We start from the raw sequence: 6,000 nt of genomic DNA, 5'->3' as shown, positions 1-6,000 counted from the left end.
AGTAAGCAATTCAGTCACTGAAGACATTTCTGTGCATTTAACAATTAATAATGGAATCTGTGATAATATAAAAGTCACATGTCAAGGATACATAACTTTATGAATGAACACTGGAAAGAAATATGTGACACTTTTCCTGAACTAAGAGTCTTGGAAATAGGAACTCCCATTCCTCGGTTGTTTGATTTCAGCTTGCCATATTGAGGCATGTAGAGCTGCTCAGCCTTTTTCTCAAGCAAGCTGTCCACTTGGCCCTTTTAATAACTGGCTCCTGAAACTCTTACTGGCTCTTACCTGTTTCATGACATCATTCTCCCTCTCAGCCAATCAGCAACTAAGAGAATGTTGAGGTTTCCATGGAGACGAGTAAACAAACTTTCCTCAGTGTGCAGTATCTCTGATCCTGTGCACAAGTGACTTTTTCTTGTGAAACCCAACAAGAATTTATCTTATCCCTTTCTCCATATCCCACCCCTTTACTCCTGTTTCCCTCTGTGAAAATGTCATGTAGGAAATGAAACTTTAATGTTTATTTAATTGGTGAGCTTTCTAAGTAGGGAAGCTTCTAAATGATGTGGGATTTAAGGGAATGTACCAAATGACAAGGTGGTCTCCTACTGTGGTCTTGTATCTGAAATTTCCTAGGTTGTGACTTTGAACTGAGCAAATACTCATGTACTCACTAAATGTACCTTCAGATTCTTATTTATACAATAGGCTGGCAGGGTCGAGGGTTTTTGGTGTATTTAGTCTTTAAGAGCAGAGAATAGAGAAGGAAACCAGACAATTCCCTTGATTTGCTTTCACTGAAACACAGAAAGATCAGTGTATGTAAAATTAGGAACAAGGGACAATATGCTCTTTGACATCTGGTGGTGTTCAAAACTACTATTGCCAACTCTTTGTGAGCAGAGATGCCTTGGCTGATGAGGCTGGAACAGCAGCTGTGTTCTCCTCCATGGTCAATGAGAAATTCATTTGTTCCTGGGGTTTACAGTTAAAACTGGGACATCAGGGCAGCGAAAAGGGGCAGTGTATTATGCCTAGGACACAAGAGGAGCTGTGTTTCTTGCTGTAGTCCTCAACACAAACACTCTAAATGTAGTGTTAGTGCCAGGACTGCTTGTTCAGAGATGCCAACTGAGCTCATAGAGTCTGAGGTGGCTGGGTAACCACTAGTTCGTGGTTTGGATTCTCTACTAAATAATGAGTTTCTGGAAAACATGCCTTCCAAATTCAAATTCTGACCTATTTAGCAGAATGTTTTCTCCATTTTAAAAGTCATTTGAAAATTTGTCAACATATTATTTTTATTGATTATGTGGGAATATAATATAACCTACATTACAGTCTTTTTCCATTGCTCCCAGGTGCAAATTCCTAACAATGTGTCACACTAAAAAATTGTTTTTCTGTAAATTACCCCAATTGAAGAATGTGTGGTTCATATACTCATTGGAATTTGATCAGATTCTCAGTGATAAGTCTCTTAAAGAAAACTGAGTTCATCCTTAGCACACCCTGGCACCACTGCTAAGAATAAGCCATCAGTCCTGAAGTGCTCTATACTTCATCACCTTATTCACAGATTTTCTTATGTATTTATTTATTATGATGTGTTCATTTTGTATGCCCTCTGCTGCCCTTTCCCTCTTTCCCTTCTCGTTCACTTAGCCTTCTCCTTCTTCCCCTATGCCCTTTCTCTAGTTCGCTGATAGAGGAGGTCCTCCTCACCCTTCTGAAATTAGCTTATCAGGTATCCTTATTGCTATTGCTTTATCGTCTTCTTCTGTGGCCTGATTCTCAGGACATTGTTCTCCTTGTGTCCTCAAACACCTATACTTATGACACTCTTCTTGTCTCCTCTCCTGCAGTCTTCCCAGAGATCTGAGGGGAGGGAGAATTTCATAGGGAAATCCCATTCAGTGCTTGGTGTTTTAAGGTCTCTCTCTGCATAGTATCACAGTGTCGGTCTATGTATGCAATCCTATTTGATGCATATGGAATCATCTCTGTGGATCCAAGAACATGGTACTTATCTTGAGGGCACAGAGCAACATTTTTAATAACAATAGTCTGGGTGCTAAAAAAATTACTGTAGGATGCGCTTGCCCAACAAATCAATTAATTGTCACCCAATAATCCTAGTGGAAGACTAGTTTGGTCGTAATAGATTTACTATTATTATTATTAATATAATAGGCTGGCAGAGTCTAGGATCCCTGGTGTATATCTTACTACACTGTTTCCAATTAGCAGTAAATAAGGAGGATTTACAGATGCCAAAACAGTAGTATACTTGATTTATTTAGCAAAGCTACTTTCATTCCCAGAGAGAATGCCTATATTTCCCAAGGCAGCCTCTAATTTCCATACATAGGTTTGCCAAATTTTATTTAAAGTCCTCCAAAATGCAGCACTAACAGCTTTTTCAAAAACAAAGGAATTTTGACTGCCTTTATCAGAAGCCAGAACAATCCAGTCCACAACTCTATATGCAGGGCCGTTTTGCCAGGAGTAGATGGTGGGTGTTTCTCCAATGCATCTTGTCCAAGGAACAATAAGTTGAGGAAAAGCACATTGATCCCAATTCTCACAGGGTGGGTAACTGGTTGGAGATGTAAGACTGTCATTCTTAACCCCATTAGGAAGGGACAATAATGTTACTCCAATGTTCCACTTTCCCTGCTTGCAAGGGGAGGCTTGAACTGCCAAGTTTAGAGTAGTCGGAATTCCGACCTGTTACCTTTTAAGCTGTCCTGATGAATACTCTTCTCTGGTAAAGCAAAGAGGATGACCTCTTCCTATTCCTGAAAAGTTACGAGTCTGTTTTACTTGTGTTCCTTCAAAAGCAGGAAAACCCAGCAACCAAGTATTGTTGATATTACCAAGGACTTCCAGATAATCCCAGGAAACTTTAGGTAGTAGCGTTGAATTAGGAACATATATCTAATAAACAGTCATCTTGACCAAAGTAGTGTTCATTGACATCATTATCATTGCCAGGAGAAAACTCCTCATCCACTTGTGCACTAGATGTTCCTTTAGTCATTGAGATGCATCAGTTTCCTGTGGAAAACCACAGACAGATCCTTGTCCCCATATGAGTACAGGGACAGGTCCATGCCATTGATTTGTTAAAGGATCCCTCCATTTCACTCTAGCAAAAATTTTCTTAGTTTTCTGTATGCCAAAATCTATATGCTGCAGATTTATCATGTTTATCCAAATTTTAAAAATTCAGAATGAAATGTACATGTTTAAGATGATTGTTAAGTGTCCAAGGGAGTAGCTCACTCTTCTTTGTTTTTTTGCAAATAAACCTTAATTGTTTAGAGGGCATGCTCTACCATGCCTTGTCCCTTGAGGATTATAAGGTAATTTAGGTGTATGAGAAACTTCAAACTGTTGACAAAATCTTTTAAAATATTTGCTAGTATATCATGTTCCATTGTCAGTTTTAAATTGCTTAGGAACTCCTAGAACATTAAAAGCCTGTAGACAATGAGCAATAACATTCTTTACAGCATTTCCTGGTTGAGGAGTGGTAAAATAAATCCATAATAAGTAATGCAATGATGTTCACATTTTCTGTGTTTAAATTCAGGAACATGAGTAATATCCATTTGCAAAATCTGATTTAGATCAAGTCGTTTAGGATTGACTCCCAAATGAGGAACAGGCTGAAACTGAGGACAAGTACTGCAAGACTTGACTATACTACGGGCCTGTTCCTTAGTCAATCCATATTTAAGTCTCTAGGTTTGACTAATAAGTTGATGCATATTATGGGCATCCTGGGCTCTTTTTAACTGTGAACAATAAACTTTGGTGACTTTTTCTGCCAATGCATTTCCTTTTGACAACGCTCCTGGCAAATTAGAATGAGCCATCAAAAGTCTTATGAAAAAGGGAAATTTTCTTTTTCTTTTTGTAACATATTTTGTAAAAATAAAATTCCAGCAGGAGATGTCTGAATTTGACATGCATTCTCTAACCTAGGCAAAGACTGAGCTACATTTTCACTATCTGTAAAAATGTTCAAAGACTGCTTATTAAAACCATGAAACACAGCAATAGAGCAGATAACTCTGCTATTTGCGCAGATGTGTTAGACACTTGTAAAGATATTGCTTATCTTTTATAAGCATAGGCAGCAGCACCAGATAATGAACCATCAGTAAATACCATTAAAGTATCAACAATTGGGCTAACTTTTGTTTTAAATGGAAAAATATTAGGTTGCACCTATAAAAACTGAATTAATTCTTTTTTTTGTCTCAATAGGTTGGACTCTGTAAAAATAAGCATACATGTGTTAAAATGCCATATTTATCAGATCTCTGACAAGTCTGAAGGCCAGCATATTTGAGTTATTTTTTGTCTACTTTTATCATCTGCTCTAAACTTCATCCTATAAAACAGGATGTTATAATCGCAATTTTGCCATATTTTTCAAATGTATGGTTTAGAATCAAATTTTAGATAGATCTATATAGGCAAACATTATATTTATAATTTTAGATTTAACCTTAACAAAAAAACCCTCTATAAAGAGACTACGTAAAACTCAATCTTGTACTCATAATATTTAGAGTAACTTTAAATCTGCACTTTTTAAATAAAAATCAAAGCAAAACTTTTAATTAAACATAATTTATAAAGGGAGTAGCAGTTGGGGGGCGGAGCCAAGATGGTGACTAGCACACACAGTTTCTGAGCGGTGGGATACCTGAACTTCTGAGTTGGTGAATGGAAGGACCCCTAACCCAGTAAAACCACGGTGAGGCTTTCTGAACAACAGGGAACATCGCAGGAGGTGAAAACTTTGGTATCTGGTCACCCAGGGACTTGTTTGGGGAAGGAGAGAAATGATCCTTTGATCTTGCAGCACTCCCTTCCCCCAGACCTCCTTCCTCCTCAGCACAGCGGCACAGCGGCACAGCGGGCTCATCTTTCTCAGCGCAGACCTAACTGCCTGGGGTATACAGCCTCTGAGACGGAGCCCCAAGCACTTTAGCGACAGACAAAAGCCAGCAGTATGTGTCTTGGAGTCCCAGATTTGCGCAGTGGCTGCACCATCCTCCCAGGGCACGAATCTGCTAGAAGCCATACTAGCTCCACAGGATCTCCATCACTGACAGTACATCCCGCCCAATCCCACAGTGACAGAGAATATGCTACATACTCACCAAAACCACGCAGAAATGTCATACAACCTGGACACACCAGGTGCTGGACCTCCCAAGATTGGAGAGCACAGTGAAGAGACCTCAGGACTTCCCAGAAAGCATCTGGACTAGCGACCCAGTCTCCAGTTACAACGGGATGTGGCAGCGGAGCAGCACTGAACTGGCGGGGCACCACAGCCCTCCAGTTTAAGACTAACCAGGGCCGAACCAGAGAACAGAGAGCCTGGTTACCCCATTCCTGATAAAGTGACCACCCTGAAATCTCCAGCTGCAGCAAGACCTCAGAACCTGGCAGTGACAGCAGCACAGAACTGGCGGAGCACATCAAAGAAGCAGGGCCAAACCAGAGAGCAGAGAGCCCCGGATACCACGATCTCTGCCAAGAGACCTGCCTGTAAGTGAGTGCACCCTTGAGAATCTGCAGTTCCCCAGATCCTGGGTCCTTCTAAATCAGAAGCCAGGCATCGAACCCCCCTCCCACCCACATACCCACTTTGGGAAACAGAGGGGCACTAGGGACATTGAAGTTCCTGCCCTGTGGGCCTTATTGAGGAGTTAAGGCAGTTAATGCCAGAAATTACGCTGTGATCATCATTAGCGCCTGCGACATATACAGTGCAGAGCCCCTCCCACACACTCAAGTGTTCAACATTAGCCATCACTTTGTCCCTTGAGACACACGTCCACGCACACTTACACACACAGACACACATGCACGCGAGGCACACACGCTTGCATTTGCCCCGTTTGTGCCTGCGTACTTTCCTCCCACAGGTACAGCTCGTCCTCAGCACATGCTGAGAGTGCT

Source organism: Meriones unguiculatus (genome assembly GCF_030254825.1).
Source record: "Meriones unguiculatus strain TT.TT164.6M chromosome Y unlocalized genomic scaffold, Bangor_MerUng_6.1 ChrY_unordered_Scaffold_25, whole genome shotgun sequence".
Classification (NCBI taxonomy): Eukaryota; Metazoa; Chordata; class Mammalia; order Rodentia; family Muridae; genus Meriones; species Meriones unguiculatus.
This window is presented reverse-complemented; position numbering follows the sequence as displayed.